The 23,167-nt window shown below is 44.6% G+C and overlaps 1 protein-coding gene across 5 annotated transcripts in view; it reads left to right on the forward strand.

Annotated features, from left to right (window-relative positions):
• The first annotated feature begins 9,592 nt into the window (after positions 1-9,592).
• PTGFR (prostaglandin F receptor) overlaps positions 9,593-23,167 on the forward strand; it is a 47,115-nt gene continuing 33,540 nt past the window's right edge. For 4 of the 5 annotated variants that reach the window (XM_045028899.1, XM_045028902.1, XR_006581896.1 and 1 more), the window contains exons 1-3: positions 9,593-9,962; positions 10,106-10,283; positions 14,281-14,375. The gene's annotated coding sequence lies outside the window, so the exon portion shown is untranslated. Of the gene's footprint in view, positions 9,963-10,105; positions 10,284-14,280; positions 14,376-23,167 lie in introns of those variants that run through there. The other variant, XR_006581898.1, reaches the window with a different exon arrangement.

Genomic DNA, 23,167 nt, shown 5'->3' on the forward strand with positions numbered 1-23,167 from the left:
GCATCTAGTACACATACAGTGACAGTGACAAAAGGCAAAACAGGCTCCATGGTTGCCACGCTCTGGCATCTGCCAGGGCAATCCAGGGAAAACGGGCTCGAAATGATTGTCTGGCGTTGCTTTCCCAGAGGAAGGAATGAGTGACTACATGTACCCAGAACCACCCGCGACAATGAAATTTGCACCATCAGGCACTGGGATCTCAACCCGGAATTCCAAGGGTCGGGGGACACTGCGATGGGGTGGAACAGGGGCAGAGTTTATGCTTTCCGGATTGCCTGCAGCAGGAGTGCGCACGAGATAGGTGCTGTGCATGCTCTTGTTCACAGACACAGACTAGACTGTGTTCATTGTTCGCAAAAATGTATCTTTGCAAGGAATTCACTCCTTTTTTCCCATCATACAGCTTCGACTGTCTCCAGACCTGCCACAGCATCCCCCTCACAGAGGCTGGCAAAGATTAGGCGGCGAAAGAAAAAGACACGGGACGAGATGTTCGCTGAACTTATGGGGTGCTCCCGAGACGAGGCGGACCAGCAGAGCCAGTGGAGGGAGACCCTCTCTCTGTACCAGCGCTCACACAGCGAACGGGAGGAGAGGTGGCGTGAGGAAGACAAGCAGGCGACTCAAACGCTGCTTGGACTAATGAGGGAGCAAATGGACACGCTCCGGCGCCTTGTGCATGTTCTGCAGGACCGCAGGCAGGAGGACAGAGCCCCCCTGCAGTGTATCTGCAACCGCCCTCCCCCGCCACAAAGTCCCATACCCCCCTCACCCAAAATAACCAGAAGGAGGGGCGCCAGGGGCTGTGAAAACTGTCACTGCACCCCAGCAGAGTGCTCAAGTACCGAAAAGCTCTCATACCCTAAATTTTGAGAAGTCCTTTCCTGCCCGCCTCACCCAAGCCCCTGTCCCAGTTTCATCCCCTAACTGTCTAGTTGATAATAAAAAATACTTTTCTGTTAATTACTGTTTCCGTCATGTTCTTTTAGAGGAGACTGTGTTTGAAGGGGGGGAAGGGGGTTGGTAATTGGACAGGATAATCACCTTTACCAGGGTACAGACACGGGGGCAGGATCAGCAGCAGGTCACACACACACTGCAGTCAGTACGCACCCTGGTCGGTATGGGAGGTAGTTTGCAGGTTCTGTGTGGGTGGGGGGGTACGTGACTTTGTAGCGGGGGAGAGGGGTTACAGATCTCATGCAACGGTCCCTGTCCTGGACCACAGAGCCACGCAGCAGAGGAATCTGTATCCGTCCTCCCCCGCCAAAAGACCACATAGCCCCCGCACACAGAGTCCCAAAAAGGAGGGATGACAGGCTCCGTTGAAACAACCAGTCCGGCACTGCAGAGCGCTCTGGGAGCAGGAGCCTGTCATTCCTCGAGTTTAGAGGCGGTCTTTACATCACCGCACACCCTACCCAGCACAGTCCGCGTCCCCAGTTTCAACCCTTTAACGCAAAGTCATCAATAAAGAAACCTTTGTAAAGTTACAGTGGAACATGTATTTTATTTTTAAACGTGTGTTGGAAGTGGGGGAAGCGGGGTGGATGGGGTATGTAACTGCAGATGCTAGTCAACAGTAACTTGGTAAAGAAACAGGGGCAGGTTCAGCTTCTCTGTCAAGAAACTGAACAGTCACAGATCACGCTGCTCGCTGCTTGCTGGTACTTGAAGAGTTCCTTGTCACTGTGCAAGGCGCCTGCATAGGGCTTCACGAGCCAGGGCATTAGCGGGTAGGCTGGGTCCCTGACGATCACTATAGGCATCTGCACATCCCCAAGAGTTATTTTGTGGTCCGGGAAGAAACTACCTTCCTGCAGGCGTCTAAACAGAGCAGAGTTCCTGAAAACACGCGTGTCATGAACTTTGCCTGGCCACCCGACGTTGATGTTGGTAAAATGTCCCCCATGGTCCACCAGTGCTCGCAGCACCATTGAAAAGTAGCCCGATTTCTCAGCAGCTGACTGTGGAAGAGGTGGACGATAAGGTGCGAGGAGTTGACAACGGCCATAACTGCAGCGGGATCCGTGCTCGCAGTGCTGTGGCGCCCGCGCTGTCACTGAGCAGAAAAGTGCACGAACAGATTGCCCGCAGGCGCTTTCAGGGAGGGAGGGAGGGCGTGATTGACGGTTCAATGATGACAGTTACCCAAAACCACCCTCAACACATTTTTTCCCCCAGCATGCATTGGGGGGAAATCTCAGAATTCCAATGGGCAGCGGGGAGTGCAGGAACTGTGGGATAGCTTCGCACAGTGCACCGCTTTCAAAGTCGACGCTGGCCCCGTTACTGTGGACTCACACAGTTGAATTAGTGTATTTAGTGTGGATATACAAATTCGACTTCATAACGTCGATTCCACAAATTCGACTTAAGTTGATTCGAAATAGTCTTGTAGTGTAGACATACCCTTAGATGTCTGGGACTAAATCTTGATAACATGTGATCTCTCTTTTATTAATAAATGGTAACAATTATTCGAGTAAAAATAATGCTACCAGTCAGATGTTCCCCATGTATCTTTGTCTTTTAAATTGACCAACGGTGTATGATAATTTTTCTTTTTCACCTACATCTTTCAAAAGGGACATGATTGTTGTATAATCTTCAGAGAAATACATTTGTACTGAATTTGTAGAGTGAAAAATATAGGATAAAAAGATCTGTTCTGGTCCATTTTCGGTGGTGGGTATATTCTTGGGAATCCATGAGAGATAGTATTATCACCGTATCACCAATAATAAATACCACTTCCATTTTTCTTCTGAGCCAACCTCCTTTTATTGAGGGCCATTACTCCTTGGGTGGGTATAATGCATTCTTTTTTAAGAAGATTGCTATTAGTGTTGCTTGTATAGTAGCTCGCAGACTCTGTCATGACTTGACAGTACAGAACAGGATTTAGAAAAACCACAGGTAGTGACGCTAGAGCACAATTTTTGTTTAGTCAGCATGGATCCATTCCAAAACTCATTGACTTCAATGGGCTTTGGATCAGGTCTTTGTGAACTACAAAGCTGTAAAGGATTATAGGGGCTTGTCTATGTCCCACAGCCCGAATAATCACCTTCATATTCGCTACAGCCAAGTCTTGTCTCTCTTCTGCCACAAGGGACACTATATTGCCAGTCCATTAAAGAGTGGCAGAATTAAGTGAAGCTGGAGATCAAGCGTATTACTTTCCCAGTGTGCCTCAAGTTAGCCTGTATGGACAGACTTGAGCTTTCGTCTAAAACTGCTGGGCATCTGCTCTAAGCTGGACCTAAAGGATGCTTTAAAGTTGTGCCATAAAGTGCGGTTCATCATATGGCGATGCACCGGAAGTCTTATGAAAAACTTTCACACCACTCCTATTCAGAAGCTTTAGAGCTTGATCCCCAGCCTGAGCCCAAATATCTACACAACTATTTTTAGTGCTGTAGTGTGAGCCCAAGTCTGCAGACCTGGGTTCTGAGACTCACTGCTGCTTGCCATGTAAACGTACTGTGGCAGAGCTCTGACCTTGCTCCCGTGGGTCCTGCACTTCTATGCAGTATATGCTAGCCTCAGTGGCTCACTGTGACCCTCCACGTAGCCCTTCTCTCTCTAGGGCCAGGGTTACAGTCTACTGAGCCCTTTTCATCATAGGCCTGCAAGGAGGTTGGTGAGAGAACGCCCACAGTCTCTGTTCAGCCTCCTGTCCTGACAGGGGCCTGACTTCCCCTTCCAGGAGATGTTCCTGTAGTGGTGGGTTGGGGGGAACCCGGGCCCGCCCTCTACTCCGGGTTCCAGCCCAGGGACCCTAATGGTAGCAGTTGTTGGCAGCCAACCTTTTACTGCCAAAGTTGCTACATTTCCCTGGGCCACTTCCCCACAGCTCTCCTGCTTCTCCCTTCTTCACCCTTACCTTAGGGCTCCTTTAACGATGGTTTTAGGGTGTCTTCAGTAACCAGCCCTTCAGCCGCACTTCCTCTCCTCTGGCTCCCTGACTCCCCTGCCTGACTGGAGTGAGCCCTTTTTGTAGTATCAGCAGGGCCTTAATTAGAGTCAGGTGGTCACATTAACTGAATGGCCTCACCTGACTCTTTACAGGTTAAATTAGAGTCAGGTGTTCTCATTAGCCTGGAGCAGCCCTTGGTCTGGTCAGTCAGGGAACAGAAAACTGTTAATCCAGTGGCCAGTATATCTGCCTTCTGCTATTCTGCTGTACCCACCTGGCCTGGGTCTATCACAGTACCCTTTGTGTTTGTTTTTCTGTTTCGTATAAGAGGGATTGAGCGTGGATAGTTCTTACCTACCGACCTCACAGGGTTGTATGGCTTAGTCACATTTTCAAAATATAATGCAATATAATTAGTCAGCTCTTTCAAAATATAATGCAACTCTGGGCATGATCAAAGCCCTTTGAAGTTAAGGGACAGTGTCGTGTTGCTTTCAGTGGGCTTTGGGTATCTAATAACCAATAGTCATATATAAAAGAGAATGTAGTGAGAACATATCCAAGTCTTTTGTACATCCACCTAAATCCTATCCTCAGTTTGAAGTCTTTATTGAATTTTTGATGTTGGCATGACACAACACATGTCTAGCACAAAGTTGAGCCATAAGCAATGACATACTATACAAATATTAGCTCTGATATCATGGCCCAGCATATATAAAAATGAGGAAATGGTCCCATTTCAGATAGTGTTATTTTAAAATAACACTATTGGTAAATTGTGTAGATTATTCTTAATTCATAGCACCCCATTAATATATTCTTAATATGAAATTCTGTGAGCTTTTACACCAAAAAGAAATGGTTGCTGTTTTAAAAAAAATGTAGCTGTGTTCTGTTTCCTGATCCTTTCAGTAATCAGAGCAGCTATTATTCATCCAACCACCTTTCTGTCACAGAACCAGAATGCTTTTTTTTTTTTTTACAAACACAAGCAACATTAGCTACAGATTATTAAACCACAAAGAATTTCACTCAGTCACAGCTCTGACAAACCTAGAGTTACGCTCTCATAAGCAACACTAAAACCCATACTGACACTGAATCGCATTTTGCATTTTTCACACAGTACACTTCCTTGAAGACCTATTCAGTTTAAAACCCATTCCCATTCATCTAAATCACAATACATGTTCCTGATTATAATGACTTGTATGTAGAAAATGAAAGAAGTTGTTAACATCATACTTCTTCATTTGTGTTAGAGTTTGAGGGGCAGTGAGGTTTAATGCGTGGGGCCCTGGACTGGGAGTCAAGAAACCTGGTTTCTCTTCCTGTCCTTGTACAACTCACATTACCACTCTTTCCCACTATTTTTCTATTTAGATTGTAAACTCTTGGGGGAGGGGCTTTTCTTACTATGTGTCTATACAATGGGACCCAATCTTGACTGGGGCTCCTATGCATTGCTGTAATATAAATAATAAGACCATCGTGTACACCTTCTTTCTTCTACCCCGGCCCTTCCCTCAATAATGAACTTTGTGTGCAATGCTACATGAGGTGGAATGACTAGAATCCACCTAACCTAAAGATAACTTTGGGAAATGAGGATCTAGGAAATGTTTTGAAAATGCCTTCCATGTGGTTAAATCTTGTTCTTTTCAAAAGCAGAACACTTATTTTTGAGATTAATTATTATGATGTGCCTCAGGAATAAGTTATCTCTGTCAGGGATGATCCAGAATCCAGAGAGGAATGCAGGGCCGCCCAGAGGATTCCGGGGGCCCGGGGTCTTTGGCGGCGGGGGGCCCCGCTTCGGCGGTAAGTCGGCGGCGGGGGGTCCTTCCGTTCCAGGACCTGCCACCAAAGTGCCCCAAAGACCCCCGGCGGGGACCCCCCTCCGCCAACTTACCGCCGAAGCGGGACCCGCCGCCGAAGTGCAGCCCCCACCGCGGGTCTTCAGGGCACTTCGGCGTCGGGTCCCGGAACGGAAGGACCCCCCCGCCACCGAATTACCGCCGAAGACCTGGTTGCACTCCGGCGGCGGGTCCCGCTTCAGCGGTAATTCAGCAGCGGGGGGGGGGGTGTCCTTCTATCCCGGAGAGGAAGGACCCCCCGCCAGCGAAGACCGGGAGCGAAGAAGCTCCGGGGCCTTTGGAGCGAGTGAAGGACCCCGCTCCAGGGGCCCCGAAAAACTCTCGTGGGGGCCCCTGCTGGGCCCGGGGCCTGGGGTAAATTGCCCCACTTGCCCCCCCCTCTGGGCGGCCCTGGAGGAATGAACCCCTGGAGAAGCAGAGAAATGAACCCAATCTTCTAGTTTGGTGGCAAAATTTTAACAAGGGGCTTGTGGGAACCATCAGGAGGCTTCTGGGACCTATTCCAGTATGTCACTACAAAAAAATTATTGGGCAATGAGATTGTCTAGAATTAACTTCTTCCTATAAAATCACAGTATTGTTTTAAATATTTTCGCCTTTCTTAATTACTAGAAAAGCCCCCTGCATTAATACTCACCCTCATTTAGTAGCTGTCTCTTTACCAACAGACCAGCAATGGAAAGCAATTATATTTAACAGAAGCCCTCGTTGTTTTGAGTTCCCCTCCTTGATTTAAAGCTGCAGAGGGTTATAATTAAGTCTAACACATGGTGCATCCTCCAAGGCTATGTGGTATCACACAATTAAAAATAAGAAAGAGCTCACAGAAACAACTGATCATAGTTAAATGTATTTATATGTTAGTGTTTTATCCTCAGGCATATAATGAAAGAGTATAATTATGATATTGTTTACTGAAGTGCTGAGAGAATCTTAATTTGTTGTAAAATTACTTAAGTGACAAAATCCTATAGGATAGTCTTCTATCTTCTGGATAACGCTAGAAATTAAATTGTGTCATAATACAGGATTTTAATTAGATCTATAATGTATGGGCCATCAATTTTTAAGGAGAACTCTTCACTGAAATGACTGGGGAATTCTCGTTGAAAGTGGCAGAACAATAGGGCCCTATGCATTTATTTTAAAATACCATTTTTTTAGTGTTTGAAACATATATTAAATCTTTGAAAATGCTGCAGTAGCCAAATAAATCATACCACATAACTTGATGAGGGCATACAGCAGACGTATACTAATGAGATTTATTCACATAATAGATTTATTTTAGCAGTTAGGTCACATGTCATAAACATAATATGTTAAGATAGTTTGAAGGAAATGATTTCTTTATTTAATTTCATCTGAGCAGAATGATTGAAGAGAATAATGGATGATTCCTTCTGGTTTAGACTTCCAAGAGAGCCTATCTCTTGATACGTCTCCATTCCGGAAAAGTATTAATATGACACAGCATTTAATATCATGTTGCATAAGGACAAAAAACCTGCATCAGAATATTAAAGAGGTGATCCATAAGACAGAATATTTTGTACTGAACATTTTAAATTATCTCAACTATGTTATAGTGACACCATAGTTATGGATAGGATAGTACTTCCACTCTGATGTGGACGGCTTGCCCAATGATCAGAATAGGTAAGATTCAGACCTACAGCATGCAGTGACAACTTGTCTATACATAAAAATGATTCATCTCTGAAGTCTAATTTCTCATGGCCCCACAGTGCTAAAAATAGGGGAAGGGGAGATTCTTTGCTTCTATCCGTTGAGATGAGGGGCGGCTCTAGCAATTGCACCGCCCCAAGCAGGGCGGCACGCCGCGGGGGGCGCTCTGGCGGTCACCAGTCCCGCGGCTCCGGTGGACCTCCTGCAGACGTGCCTGCGGAGGGTCCGCTGGTCCTGCAGCTCCGATGGAGCATCCGCAGGCATGCCTTGGCGCGCTGGGGTCTAGAGCCGGCCCTGGTTGAGATGCCATCATACTGGACTTTAAAACCATATCTTTGAAGCCATTTTGCATCATTTCTGGAGCTGTTTATGGCTCCCTGTGAGTCCTGTACAGTTGGGCTAAAGGACCAAGATTTTCAAAAAGTAGGAGCTGGAAGTCAGGCTTCTAAATCCACATGTAAATGTAATAAACAACAAATACTTTTAAAATCAATTAGAATGTTATATTGATTATGGCCAATTAGATGCTTGGGGAGACAGGTAATCAAGACTCCAATCAACTTGAAATAGAGTTAATTAAAAAAAGTAGTTAAAACAGATACCTGGGACTATACCTGTTCCCCTGCCTATTTTTTGTGATTTTACAATTACATTTTCTTATTTTTTTTTTAAATATTCCTTTCCCCCCTACTTCTGTTTGAAAGAGCCACATAAACAGCAAGGAACACTCACTGACAGCACAAGGAAAAAGTTAAATTCATTAGATACAAGGGACTCGGTATCCTCTCATAAGTTTTGCAATGATGTAATAAAAAAAATCAGTTTCAACTTCCAAAGTGTTATCAAATATACAAACTAAGCAAACCCCAGAAAAAAATACAAGATTTTTTTTCTTTCAACCCTTTTTGGTTATAGTAATTTTAAGAGTCCCTTGTGACTATAGTAGGGAAAACAATTTTGAGGAAAGTATCATTATTAAATTGACCATTTCCCTATAAGTAGAAAGAAATGTCATTTAAAAAACTGATAAAATGAAAGGCTTCAGTGGCCACCTCGAATATTTACTATTGGCTGCAGCACTCTGTTAGCAAGTGATTTTTGTTTGCAGTGCATATTGGGCCCAGGATATGAGAGAGAGAAAAGGTGAGTAAGATAATATATTTTATTGGACCAACTTCTGTTGGTTAAACGGACAAGCATTTGAGCTACACAGAGCTCTTCTTCAGGTCTGGGATATACTCTGTGTATTTAGCTGACACATGCTGATTACCATTCCAAGACCTGAAGAACGTCTATGTAACTCAAAAGCTTCTCTCTTTCATCAACAGAAATTGGTTGAATTAAAATCAAGATATTACCTCACACATTTTATCTCTCTATCACTTAGGAAAGTTTCATCTCAAATGAGGTAAGAGGCTTTAACTACCCTTTGCTAAGCCACTGTATAGTGATAATATAATAATAATAACTTGGAGCCTCTCAGGATCTCTCTTAAATGAGACATATTCTCTGTAAATCACAGACACTATAGTTTATTGTCTTAGTTCAAAGTAACCAAATTTGTTTGAAAGGATTCATCACTACATGCCTCATTCATCACTGCATGCCTAGTTGTCTGTTGCAGATTTTTTCTTAACTGGTGCCAGTGCATAGCATTAGTGACACCCCCACCCACCCACCCTCAAAATTATATACAACATCCACCATTATGGTATCTGAGAGCAGTATCTATCCCAACTGCTTACACATTCCTGGCTTTTTCTGGTCTCTGTTCTGACAGTTCAGGTGTTGTCCAGCTCCTCATATTCTCCAGACAGTGCTGGTTTGAAGGAAAAAATGGAGGGCCATCTTTTTCACAATTCTCAAATGTCTTGAAAGGGCTGTCTCCCTCATCTCATCCATTCAGCATGGTTTGTACAAGTTGGGAGCAAAATAACTAAAACTGGGATTTTCAAAGGAGCTCAATTCCCATTGGAATTTGATTGTAGCTAGGTGCCCAGCTCCCTTAAACAGCTATGAAAATCCCAGCCTAAAGGAATGAAAACAGGGTCTTGGCTTGCATGCCCCTGAAAAGACTTCTGGGTTGGTGCCTCTGCTCTGACAAGGTCAAGACTTAGGTTACGACCCTTAATTTAATATAGTTTTCTGTTTGTAATATCAATAAAAAGTATTCTAGTGTGGATGCCCCACTCTCCGGCAACGAGAACCACACCGTTCTTTTTGTGATGACTCTAAAACTCACCATGTGGATTATACACATTGTTTTTCTTAGCTCTTTTGTTTTTCAGAAGACACGCATCACAACTGGGATGGTCAGACTAAACTTCTTAGCTGCGATACTTGGGAGTGGAGGGAAGGAGAGGATGACAAAAACCTGGCAACCCCTGCAAAATTCCCACAGTTGTGCTTCCAGTACAAGCAAACAAACCTTGCTCCTTTTCAGCAGATAGAGATTGCATCAGAAAGATGTATGTTTATTCAGACTATTTCTGATGACATTTTGTTTTTTATTCCATATTGGTAGGAAATGAACACTGGTGTGTTTTTACTTCCTGAGTTAATTTAGGGCTCGTTGTTACAAACTGCCAATTATTTATATTTAATTACCTAGGAATTTCCTCTGCCAAGAACACAGGAAATATTCAGTCCAGGATTAGTGACCTGTATCTCAGAACCCATCGGGACCACTATGTACAGAATACCCTGAGGGTGTGGCATAAAAGTTTGAGTGGCCTAAATAAAGGCTGGTCACATTACCTGAGAGGCAAAGCCAAGAATGAATTATTCAGGTAATCCCAAATGAGCGTATTCTGCTATGCAAACATATTTTACAGAAAAAGCTTTTTTAAAAAATGTTAGAGGGAGCTTTAGAAATTGTTATTGATAGTATTTATTTTACCCTGTTGCCTCTAAAACCAGGCAACCCTATTACCATGAGATCAGCTGCACAGACCGATGAAGGAGGAATTCCAACTCAATCTATGTACTAAGTATTTAATGAAGTATTCATGACATGAATGCACACAAGAAGTAATTTTGCTCTATTTACACAGCCCTACAGACTTTATTTTCTAACTCAGATAGGACCTTATAACTGTCAACCCAGCACAGAATTCACAAATGGTATTGATTTTAAAAAGGGCTATCATGAATGGATAATTCTTTAAAGAATGGGTTGGGTTTTTTTTATTACAGTATTTTTTGCTTTTGAAGACTTACGAATTGGTGACATATTGTAGTAACAAGCTAAATATATCAGAGGGGTAGCCGTGTTAGTCTGGATCTGTAAAAGCAGCAAAGAGTCTTGTGGCACCTTATAGACTAACAGATGTTTTGGAGCATGAGCTTTCGTGGGTGAATACGAAATGAATATGAATGACATGCATCTGATGAAGTGGGTATTCACCCACAAAAGCTCATGCTCCAAAACGTCTGTTAGTCTATAAGCTAAATATACTTCTTAAATCTGGTCTACACTAAGGGGGGGGGTCGAACTAAGGTACGCAAGTTCAGCTACACGAATAGCGTAGCTGAACTCGAACTACCTTAGTTCGAAGTACTCACCCGTCCAGACGCCGCAGGATCGAAGTCCGCGGCTCCCCCGTTGACTCCGCCACCGCCGTTCGCGGTGGTGGAGTTCCAGAGTCAACAGGAGCGCGTTTGGAGTTCGATATATCGCGTCTAGATGAGATGCGATATATCGAACTCCGAGAAGTCGAACGCTAGCCGCCGACCCGGACGGTAAGTATAGACGTAGCCTTAGAGCAATATTATTATATACTTTGTCACCTGCCATATCACTGGCCTCATTTCCTGACAACATATTCCAGTCATGAGGTAAACTTAATTTTTGATGCAAACTCAGTCCAGCCTTAGGGCAGGTCTGAACTTAAAATGCTGCATTGGCACAGCTGCAGCAGTGTAGCTGCACCGCTGTAGCACTTTAATGAAGATGCTCTACTCTGACAGGAGAGAGCTCTCCCGTCTGTGTAGTTAATCCACCTCCATGAGAAACAGCAGCTATGTTAGTGGGACACAGCACTGTCTCCACTGGCTCTTAGGTCGGCATCATTATGTTGCTCAGGGGTATGGATTATTCATACCCCTGAGCAACGTTATAATAGTGAAGTAATTTTGTAGTGTAGACCAGGGCTTGGTTGTTTCAGGAAATGATGTAGTGAATTATCCTTCACTGACAAATTATTTAAAATAAATTTCTCTTTTAAAATAGGATGAAAAGCCCAGATAAAATAAAACATCCATGTATTGTAAAGCACATTTATCTTATTTTTGCATACTATTAATAATTCTAAATGGATTAATTGTGCTTTTTGTTTTCCTTTTAACAATAAATCTATTCAATTTATAGTCCTCCATGAATGTAATTGCTCACTCCACCCATGTTTGTATGTCTGCCTACTACTACCTCTAGAACATTCTGAGAATTCAATATTCTCACAATTGATCTTGCCTCCACTTACATTTTAATTCATGCATTAGTCACTGCCCAGCTTGAATATTTCAGTTGTCTCTTTTAAGGGTCTTCCTGAAGTTGTACTTGCGCTCATGCAGACTCTCACTGGGCTATCCCAACCCTCTCTCTGAACCACTAAGAGTCAGATTTACAATGGCATTTAGGCACCTTAAGTTGCAGATAGGCACCCTATGGGATTCACAAATGCCTAAGATTACTGGCAGCAGTATGTGATCAGACAAGTGAGGCATATTGAGCAGGATGTTATTTTCAGTGTCCTAACACATGAACCCAATTGGTAATACATCAGAAAAGATTCAATCTCTTCCTTCCTTTGGCTGCCACTTTTCTGCTATGAGGTCTATGGTGAGACAGTGTCCTCCCTCCAGACCTGATGGGGAGGGCTGGCCCCATGCCCCCTAGTTGGCATAGCCAGGCCAGTCCTGCCCCCACACGCTGGAAGAGAGGTGCAGGATAGGAAGTATAAGAGGTGGGCCCTCCAGGTCAATTGGGCTGGAGACAGGGAAGGAGGCAGACATCTCTCCCTTGCTGCAGAACTCTGGACCAGGCACCAAGCTGTGCATCACCCTACCCCCAGAGGAGACCAACTGCGGTGCGGAGTTGCTGGGACTGCCATCCGCTGTTTATCCTGAGGAGATAGAGGACCCATAGATTATGGAGCCATGCCAAGGAAGGGTGGTAGGAAGTAGCCCAGGGGAAACGGGCATTAGTCTGGTTATAGTGCTGAGAGCAGACGAGCCTGCATATTTCGGTAGGATCCCTGGTGACCCAGTGGCGGGACTACCTGCCACTGTTAGGGCCCTGGGCAGGGCCCAATGGAGTAGGGTGGGCCTGGGCCCCCCTATCACCTGCTGCGAACCCCACCCCTGGGGTGGCATCCTACTCATCCTAGGCCGGAAGGCCTGTGCCTTATCTGTGGCTTGGCTTGTCTGTGATCCCCAGACTCCCTGGTTTGCTGTCTGCAGTAGTCAGGAGGCTTGGGCTATAGACTGCTCCCTGCTCTGCTCCACCCCGAGGGGCAGAGCTCCAGACTGTAGTCCCTATCTGCCCTAGACACAGGGGCAGCTCCAGGCCCCAGCACGCCAAGCGCGTGCTTGGGGTGGCATGCCGCGGGGGGCGCTCTGCAGGTCGCCGGGAGGGCGGCAGGCAGCTCCGGTGGACCTCCCGCAGGCATCCCTGCGGAGGGTCCGCTGGTCCCGTGGGTTCGGTGGAGCATCCGCAGGCACGCCTGCGGGAGGTCCACCAGAGCTGCGGGACCAGCGGACCCTCCCCAGGCACGTCTGCGGAAGGTCCACCGGAGCTGCAGGACCGGCGAGCGGCAGAGCGCCCCCCGCGGCGTGCCGCCATGCTTGGGGCGGCGAAATGGCTAGAGCCGCCCTGCCTAGACAAGAGGCTAGACTAAAGATGACTTGTTACTCTGCCCTACCCCAAGGGGCCCAGGTGGTAGACTGTTAGTTGTTGTCTGCCTAGCCAGGAATCTAGGCCAAAGACTGCTAATCTCCTGTAATTTCACTATTTGATGGAGTGAGGCAGAGTGGCCTCCCTCCAAGCCTGACTGCTGGCCATGAAACACTTCATTGTCCAAACCTTAGTCCTGTGTTCAAGGTCATCCCCAGGATATATCAGGTTCCTATCAATCATATGGCAATACCTTCTCCTGCCAATGTCAGTTTCAGACTGTAGTTGAATGTCCTGTGATTAGTAGTAAAATAGGTGGAATTTATTTTTGCTGGATTCAGCTGGAATTTATGTTCCTTTGCCCATCTAATTACAATTTCCAAGTCCTCATTCAATCATTTTCCAGTACCTCTATTTCACAACCCATGATGAAGCACAATAACACCTGCATACGTGTACACAGTTTATTTCAAGCCACCTGACAGTCCAGAGGAATATAGTAGGAAAATAAGAGAACTTCAAACTGAGTCCTGAGGAACTCCCACCCTGAGTGGCCTAGTCTCTGAAAAAGTACCATTTAATCTTATTTTTATTTCCCTATACCTTAGTAAATCTCTTATCTAAAGAGATTTTTACCACAGATTCCCATCTCACCTTCACTAAGAGCTTATCATGTCAAACTTATCAAATGCCGCACTGAGATCCAAAAAGACTCCTATTGATGACTGGTGGCTTTTGTTGGAATCCATCAATAATAGTCTGACAGAAGGCCAACCAGAAGTCCATAGTTGAATGCAAGAGTCTGTATGCCTTTGAGTAGGTTCTGTTTTCCTTTCTTTTAAAAGCCACCACAGAAGCCTTGTTTGAATCATTCTTTCCATTGTCTTTCAAAGGTGACTTGAAGATTCAGGCTGATAGCTGCCCAGAGAAGTGGCATCCTTGCCAGTCTTAAGAAGAGGGACAATAACTGCTCACTTCCACCATTTAGGTATCTTCCCTTTTAACCATGATTCATTTATGATGTTGTGATGGCAGGCTCCCCTGTATTCACACCCTACACACTATTGTAATAATCTTTGTACACGGCATGCCTTGAGACGTATCATTTGAAAGCTCATAACTTGCTGATCAGTAATATCATAGTAAAATGCATGTAGCAACATTATATGTAAAGTTATGAACATAGGCTTAAATCAAGCACCCCAAGGAACCTCTCTTTCTCTCCTTGTTCATCTCATTCTCCGCACCTGAGAAGACAAAGGTGTAGGGGTCCTGACCTGAAAATTTGGTCAGCAATGCTGTTGGAAGCATGTGGTGAGAAACTTTGTTTTGAATCTAATATAGGTTTTTAAGCAAGGCACTAGAAAACATTTTTAATCTTTATTTTCTTGTAACTATTTCTGACTTTTATGCCATATTGCTTGCACTCACTTAAAATCTATGTCTTGGTAATTAATAAACTTGTTTTATTGTTTTATCTAATCTAGTGTGTTTAAATGAAAGTGTCTAGGTAACTCCATTTAAGGGGGTAAGCTGGTGTATATTATTCCTTTAAGGAATGACAGATTTAATAGATTTGGACTGTCCAGGAAAGAGTTGGGCAATATAAAATATATATTTCTGGGGGGAAATACAGGACTGGGAGTGTGTTGGGGTCACCCTGCAATATAGCCAACATTAGTGAGAGCCGGAGTGTAACCCAAGTGTGGCTAGCAGAGTGCAGTAATGCACAGATACTCAGAGTGCGACTTGCATGGTGGAAGGCTGTTTGTGAGCAGCCCAAGCTGGGAGCTACTACCAGCAAATAAGGCACCCAAGATTGTAGGGCAAGGGTGACACAGTTTCTCACTGGTCTGGATTGCACCCCGGTATTTCACAGATGTCCAACTACCTGGCTTCAACCTTCTTCCTAAAATGGAACTATATGGCCAAACTGAAAGCTATTCTCACTGAATAATAAATAAATAGAGCAGAAATGGAGGCAGATATGATTTTTTTGACTTAGCATTCTGATTTCTTCTAAAGGAACTGACATCAACAATGCAACTCATAAGGAGGCTTGGAGAGTGAAGCAATAAATTGATTTTTCAGTGGATTACATCACACAATAGTATATACAGTAGTGAACAGCTGATGACCTGGCTAAAACTAGAAGATCAGAAATTCAGGTTAGAATGAGAATGGTTGAGGATATTGATGCCCTCTGAAGGGAGATATTAGCTGAAATAAATGGTTCAAAGATGAAAGATCCACTGATTTGATATCAAAGTATCTTAGACAATAACATCCACTGTCATGAGATTGCAGACAGAGCACACTGCAGGAATGAAAATCAATAGAGATGGGACCAAGATATAGCCACTCTGCAAGATGTGTTGGAAGCACACTTTAACACCTGTCTATGATTTTGAAAGTAGTGTACTTTTAGCTATGTTGGTCCCAGGATATTAGAGATACAAGGTGGATGAGGTAATACCTTTTACAGGACCAACTTCGGTTGGTCCAGTAAAAGATATTACCTTGCCCACATTGTCGCTCATGCATTTGAATGTAATAATGTAAGGAAAGTGAAATTTTTTGGATTGGACACCTTGCAGCAAGTCTTTAAAAAGAACCCTGTGCCAGTTGCCAGATTCATTCTTGAACTGTATAGTGTAGCCCAGTACGCCAGATTATCTCTATGATAGTCACTGCTTTGCATTATATTCAGCTTTATTATATTCAGCAGTAATGCAAGGAACATACAGGCTTGTAACCTGTAAGACACTCGCTTCAGCAGTTAGCATGAGGCTTGAGGCCTATGAACTTTGGCATAGATAAACTTAGGTAACTCATAAGTTTTGGAGAACTGAAAGTAGAGTGTAGGGGGGAATTTTGTCCATAATGACATCAGCCAACCACAGAACATGAATGGACATTGGCTTCTGGAAGGTTTTGGATGGAACAGCCAACTGCAAGAGTGCCATGGCAACAAATTGACGTATATGATAATAGGGTGAAGTAAAAAATACACTAATCTATAGTAGAAGAACACCTTAACATTGGTAAGTGGAGGAAATGCAAATAAGGAAGAGGGGAGAAACCCCTCCTGAATATGCATTAGACATGGTAATATCAGCGTAACATATTAAAGTGGCATCTCAGGGCAATAGGAGAGAGAAATGTAGCCCTTGGGAGGGGCTGGAATGATGGTCACTGGTGAAGATGAGGAAAGGGACAGTGACAAGGAAGATAATAGCCAACATTTCAGGTTGTTCTGCAAGGGTGAGTATGGATGTTCAGATGTACTTTCTGTATTACCTCTATCTACCTTACTGAGTTAGAGTGTGTGTGACTTTGCTAAATGTATTTATAAATTATTTATTTGTAAATATATAGGAGTTCCTATAGTGTGAGTGTTGCATCTATGCACATCGCGGTTACAACTATATAATAATTTTAATAATACTGGGCCTGATATTGGGACAAGAACCTGTCAACTCTCAAAGTGATAACTGGGAATTTTTATTCATAAACTATAGATCAGGCTACAATAGTTTGCTATGATTATTACAGGACACACAACCACCACCACTAGGTTAGGTGCCTTACTTCCATTTTGTTCTCAATCAAAGGAATTTCAATGAGAGTTTGGTTCGATTAAGGACTACAATATCTGACCACTGTTAATGTAACCCACACACCTCCTGGGTGTGGTGTTCTGTCTCATCTAGTGGTACCAAGACCACTTAGAGCACTGGTTCTCAACCTTTACTGCAGCCTGCACCCTTTGGTTCTTAAAATATGTTCTCTCACCCCTTATCCAAAATCGTTGAAGTAGGTCAGTTCTTTAAACCTAGATATATCATAACTATAGAATGAAAGAGAGAGAATTTGTTAGTATATTACAGTAATCGTTAAAAATGTATAATGTTAATAAATACATAGGTTTAATGAAACAAAGTAGTTGTACTTACGTGCCTGTGTTTAATTTGTGTTTTTGATGATTTACCTTCTAAAAAAATCTGGCATGTCTCACATCCCCAAAAAGGGCATCTTGCACCCCCAGGGGGTGTGTGCACCACAGGTTAAGAACCACTGACAGAGAGTGAGAGGGAGAGAAAGATAGATATTGATGAGTCTGCTCTACAGCCTTAACTAACAGGCAGTTGGTTTTTAGCTCATGCTGTAGAGGCTCATGCACCAATCTCTCAGAGGCCCCAGGTTCAGTCCCGCCCGCTGCCCACCGGGGTCTGTCAGTGTTACATTAACACAACTACATTCATCTTAACTATGTTACATCAGGAGGGATAGCTCAGTGGTTTGTGCATTGGCCCGTTAAACCCAGAGTTGTGAGTTCAATCCTTAAGGGGGCCATTTAGGGATCTGGGGCAAAAATCTGCATGGGGATTGGTCCTGCTTTGAGCAGGGGGTTGGACTAGATGACCTTCTGAGGTCCCTTCCAATCCTGATATTCTATGATTCAGTCTCTTAGAAATAATGAGCAGGTTCAGATTAAAGAAGTATGGGGTCCTGGGCATTATGGACATTGCCCCCCCCCCTTGCCTTCCTTAAACTAGACAGAGCATGTGATATACAAGACAATTTCTGCCTTAGGCAAACTTCAGTGTGCTGCCCTCTTTCCATCCCCTAGAACAGAGGTTCTCAATGGGGGGTGGAGGGCACAGCAAGTCTTCTGATGGCTTGGTGGTTATCATAGTAGTTAGTGGGGCTTGCCAAATGCCAGGTCACAGTGCCACTTACTCAGGTTTGGCCCAACTACCCCACCATCATGATGGGGGGAGGTGGCAGTTGGGCCAAATTTGAGTGAATGGTGTTGCAACTTGATATGTGGGGTTGCAGTGCCACTCAGGTTTGGCCCAGCCAATCCTCTGACATGATGTAGGGGCAGCTGGACCAAATTTGAATGGGTTTGTGACCTGGCGCACAAGGATGGAGCACCACTCAGTTCTGGGGTTTTTTTGTTTTATTTTTTTTCTGGTGGACCAGGCTCCTCCTGATATATTCTAGTATCATCCGATGCAAAAAACAAAAGAGATGCTTGGAATCTTGCAGAGAGTAAGGTTAAACATGGGAGACAACAAAAATATAATAATAAACTAACAGACCACACCAGAAATTTAACAGAAGCATTGAAGGTAATTAATATACAAGAAAACATACATCTCAGTCCAGAAACGATTCCTTGTCCTGTCCTTTCACTATCTGGATTTTGGATGCTTTGCTTGGTATTTGGTCAGTTGACAGAAATTATCTGAGTAAGTGGATTTCATTTTATCACTACATATTTCTTATACCAACACCTCTCTATTTTTGTCTTGCCTCCAAGTATTCAAAGCCGGCATATCATGCACGAGCAGGGAACATTTAGCCCAGGTTTCCAACCTGGACCAGAAACCAGACAACTGCTGTGCACCTTCATGATTCTTGCACTGGCTCACAGCTTCAGGAGCTCAGGGATCTAAAATAAACAAATACAAAACAAACAACTAAGAAACAAACAAAAAAATCTTTTGGGCCAAATTTTGCTCTTCAGTTCACACAGAAATGCTGAAGTCAAGAGGAGTTCTGTTAATGCATCCAAGGGCAGAATGTAGCATATCTTTTTTCTGGCTTATACGCAAACCAGAGCAATACTGGGACCCCATTAAGCCTCTCCGCACAGCTCTTGCACCAAAGGTTTTCTTTCAGTCCTATCTGTGACTCTCTTTCAAATACAGGTATATGATGGCTATTTGTCAAACTGCTTGCTGATAGAGTGGAGAGCCATCATCTGGTCCTTGGTGAATAAGAGGTTAATCTTGCCTCATTTTGCATCTCTTCTTACACAGGTGACCATGGGAGCCTCATTAGATGATTGCTTGGAAGATTGCCTCTTGGAAGGCAAGGCTATAGGTTTACAGTTAAACTGAGAGTGTGAACATGTGCTGTTTATCCTTGTTTTGTTGTTGAATGTTTTGATTTCTGGTTGTAAGCATAAAATGCCAGCTCCTCTCTCTGCTAGTGTAAATCAATGTAGTTTTGTTGACCTCAATGCCAATTAACACCAGTTGAGGATCTGGCCAACTACATCAGTTTATATGCTCCCCTCTCACCCCAGGCAATACTACCTTATTCCTTGGCTTTGCTGGAGCCTGCGGGAGGTCCACCGGAGCCGTGGGACCGGCGACCAGCAGAGCGCCCCCCACGGCATGCTTGGGGCAGCGAAATGTCTAGAGCCGCCCCTGTATGCAAACTCAAAAGTGATGTAAGGCACCAGCGTCTAGCTGTGAGCATGTGATTGGAAGTAAGAAACTCTTGATTCCCAATTCTAGCCAAGGTATCCCAACAACTCATGGTCTGGTTGTGTCCACTTCAGTTTTTCCCTAATCTAGCATGATACATCACTTGCAATAGCCTACAGAGGAGAGCTGGGCTGTAAATATGTCTTCCTCATTCACCTGTATGTCTGTTTACAAAGCCTACCTATGAGCAGTCCTGAATAATGCAAAGCTGCAATGTTGTGGTTTCTGTGGCTCAAGTCTTTAGAGGTACAGCACTTTCTGCAGCTGCTGTCTCTAGGGGATTGCTTCTAGTTGACGTTATTTTGCTTGCGTGTCTTCACCGATCTCATTTCTGTAAGAACTGAAATTTCACTCTTTCTGACTTTGACTGAACATTTCCCTTTGCAGGATGAGCTCTATAAGCCTATACTTTTTTCCACTCTTGACTGTATTTCTGCAAGCAGTAAATGTCTCTATCTTAGGGGTTTTTTTCTCCTCTCTCGAGAACTATGTGGGTATGTCTGCACTTCAACCTGGGTGTGCATATAATTCCCACCTCGAGGAGACATGCTGGTGTCAACTCTCATGGAGCTGGCGTGCTATAAGTAGAGTGTAGAGGCAGCAGTGCAAGCAGCGGGAGGAGCTAGCTGCCCCGAATATGTTCCTAGGGTCTTGGACAGGCATGCACTCTGGTTGGCTAGCATCTGGTGCCACCATAGCTATGTTCTATTTTTAAATATCAGAGGGGTAGCCGTGTTAGTCTGGATCTGTAAAAAGTGACAAAGAGTCCTGTGGCACCTTATAGACTTACAGACATATTGAACCATGAGCTTTTGTGGGTGAATACCCACTTCGTCAGACTTATGCTTCTGCAGACAAAAGCTTATGCTCCAATATGTCTGTTAGTGTATAAGGTGCCACAGGACTTAGTGTGCTAGCTTGGAATCACATCCCTAACTTGAAGTGTAGACATACCCTCAAGGGGTTTATCCTCTTTAATAGAAGCCAGATCCTGAGAAATGTTGACTTCACTGGGAACTCTCAGTGCTCAGCACCTAAATTACGATTCTTTAGGGCTCATACACTTTAGAAGTATATTATATCCTGCAGTTGGTTGTGAATAAAACACCATGTATTCCTGACAGAGGCAAATCAGCAATATAGAAAGCCTGCATCTTGCAATAGCAGCCTTACTACCTGCAGCTACCTTTCTTTTGAATTGCCTTTTCCTTCTTAAACAAGTTCTTATTACTGGTGTCTTTGTTTTTGTGGGGAACAAGGCTTTAGATTTTAAGTGTTGGCAAAATTTGGGCCTGAAATACATGAGAATGATTTTTTAATTTCTCTTTCACAAAGAATGGGGCTATGCAGTGTCAACTTTTTTTTTTTAAGAACTTTCTACTCGTTTCAAGGGGCAAGTTTTGCTTAAAAACTAATGTCATGATACAGCTAGCAGTTTGTAATTTCAAGTCTTCATCTCAGTTTATGACTTTGGAAAATGTTGAATCAACACTTTGTTTCTAAAGTTAATGGATAAAATTGGATATTTTATTATACTTTTAAAAAGAATTTCCAAGAATTTATTGGTCCCAATCAGATCAGAATCAAAATGAAATTATTTCTGTTGTGGTTGCAGTTTAGGTCACTATAGCCCATCATGGAGAAAGATGCCAAAATCTGAAAGATATAAGGGTGAAAAAAACAGACATCGAGGTGTGTTTAACTCTCTATGTATGCAACCAGCGATACTATTTGAAGGGAAGAACTAGAAAACAAATGAATTCAGCTGGCCTGCATGACATGGCTGGTGGATTGGGCCACATGGCAAATTGCTTTGCTAGCAGTGAGACTAAAAGCTTGATATTAGGGGAAAATTACAATGGCTTTGTGAATTAATTTTTAAATAACTTTCTTCCTCTGTCAGCAGATATTGAGATTGTTCCGCAATAAAAACACACAAACAAAAATATTACAGTATTCCTAATTGCCACAAACTGTAAAATTGTAAATTGTGATGTTTTGGACCATTTCTGTAGTTGGGGAAGATACACCTCAAAGCTATCCTTCATTCTGTGTTTATACCCCCCCAACATAGTATATGCAAACAGGGGCGGCTCCAGGCCCCAGCATGCCAAGCGCGTGCTTGGGGCAGCATGCCGCGGGGGGTACTCTGCCGGTCGCTGGGAGGGCGGTGTCCCGCCGCTCCGGTGGACCTCCCGCAGGCGTGCCTGCGGAGGGTCCGCTGGTCCCACGGCTTTGCTGGAGCCTGCGGGAGGTCCACCGGAGCCGTGGGACCGGCGACCAGCAGAGCGCCCCCCACGGCATGCCGCCATGCTTGGGGCAGCGAAATGTCTAGAGCCGCCCCTGTATGCAAACTCAAAAGTGATGTAAGGCACCAGCGTCTAGCTGTGAGCATGTGATTGGAAGTAAGAAACTCTTGATTCCCAATTCTAGCTAAGGTATCCCAACAACTCATGGTCTGGTTGTGTTCAAGTCACTTATGTTCAGTTTTACTTATGTAAAAAACAACAACATTTATATGGGGCACTGTGAGGATTAGTATTTGTTGGCAGGCTCAGATTAACCAATAGGTCTATTTCTAGTTCGACATGGAGGTTAGCTCCAATAACACATGACAACATCCTTGGAAGCTGCTCATTCCTCTGGGCGGCTGTGGGAGGAGTGGGGACTCTAGTACACTGCCACTACCTCTTCTAGGTGCCTGAGGAAGGAGAGGGTTGATCTAACTGCCACTGCTGCCTGTCCTCTGAGCTACCAGATGATGGAGACCTCCATCTGCTGCTGCCACATTTCACTGGGTCACCCCTCATCTTGCCTGTACCAAGCTACACTTATGAGGGGGACTGTGCTGCCTGGGCCTCTGGATGTGTAGAGGGGCACCTGCCAACACCATCCTGCCCAGTGAAGAGCTCTGTGTTGCCACCCCACTCACTTTAGAGACTATGCTGCAGTTTTAAGAGGTGCATCCATTGACAGGACCCTCCTATGAGGTGGCAGGAGGGCAGCCTTTGCCCCTCAGACTCCTCTGTTTGGTGGGGGAGGGCTGAGGCCTCCCTGCTCCTGCAGGAATCCTAGCCCCTCCCCCCCAAAGCCAAGGAGCACTGGGCTCAGGAAGAGAGGCCCCAGTTCTTCAATAAGAAGTGCCAGCGGTGGGCCAGAGCATCCCCCTGCCTGAAGCTGGGTCTGCACGGGCTCCTGGCACACTCAGCCCATGCAGGTGGGCGGCTGCGAGGGGTGGTTGCCCTGGGCGGCTGCAGTGCTGCCCTGTCTATCCGGGGCTTTGAAGATGTCAAGTGCTACATATTGGTCTGTGATCTCATTAAATCAGCTGCCAGCAGAAATAAACAAGCAACATCTTGCTCATTATTAGTGCCAAGCTCCATGGAAACGGACCAGATGTATCCACGAGACACCCCCCCTCCCCCGGTCACTGGTGCAAAGGCCCCTTTGCCAGTTGCGTGGCTGGCTCCGCCCGCGGAGAGGCGACGCAGGAGCG

Source organism: Mauremys mutica, chromosome 8 (genome assembly GCF_020497125.1).
Source record: "Mauremys mutica isolate MM-2020 ecotype Southern chromosome 8, ASM2049712v1, whole genome shotgun sequence".
NCBI lineage: Eukaryota > Metazoa > Chordata > Testudines > Geoemydidae > Mauremys > Mauremys mutica.